Raw genomic sequence first — 673 nt, 5'->3', positions numbered from 1 at the left:
TTCAGAAGCTGCCTCTTTAGTACTGTTGGATGCATTTTGCCATCCATTCAGACTTTGAGAGATCATGTTGACTTGCTGAGTCAACACTTTGTTCTGAGCCAATATGGCATTCAGAGCATCAATTTCAAGAACTCCCTTCCTCTGAGGCGTCCCATTATTCACGGAATTCCTCTCAGAAGTGTACATGAATTGGTTATTTGCAACCATGTCAATAAGTTCTTGAACTTCTGCAGGCGTTTTCTTTAAGTGAATAGATCCACCTGCAGAATGGTCCAATGACATTTTGGAAAACTCAGAGAGACCATAATAGAATATATCTAATATGGTCCATTCTGAAAACATGTCAGAAGGACACTTTTTGGTCATCTGCTTGTATCTTTCCCAAGCTTCATAGAGGGATTCACCATCTTTTTGCTTGAAGGTCTGAACATCCACTCTAAGCTTGCTTAGCTTTTGAGGAGGAAAGAATTTATCCAAGAAGGCCATGACCAGCTTATCCCAGGAGTCCAGGCTATCTTTAGGTTGTGAGTCCAACCAAGTTCTAGCTCTGTCTCTTACAGCAAAAGGGAAAAGTATGAGCCTGTAGACTTCAGGATCTTCTCCATTCGTCTTTACAGTCTCACAAATCTGCAAGAACTCAGTTAAAAACTGGTAATGATATTCAGATGGAAGT

The 673-nt window shown here is 40.7% G+C and overlaps 1 non-coding gene across 1 annotated transcript; it reads left to right on the top strand.

Moving 5' to 3' along the window:
- Positions 1 to 340: 340 nt before the first annotated feature.
- Positions 341 to 444, top strand: LOC112713844 (small nucleolar RNA R71). The gene has a single exon (XR_003158809.1). It is a non-coding gene; the product is annotated as a small nucleolar RNA R71 (small nucleolar RNA).
- Positions 445 to 673: the final 229 nt, after the last annotated feature.

Source organism: Arachis hypogaea, chromosome 1 (assembly GCF_003086295.3).
Source record: "Arachis hypogaea cultivar Tifrunner chromosome 1, arahy.Tifrunner.gnm2.J5K5, whole genome shotgun sequence".
NCBI classification, from domain to species: domain Eukaryota; kingdom Viridiplantae; phylum Streptophyta; class Magnoliopsida; order Fabales; family Fabaceae; genus Arachis; species Arachis hypogaea.
This window is presented reverse-complemented; position numbering and strand designations above follow the sequence as displayed.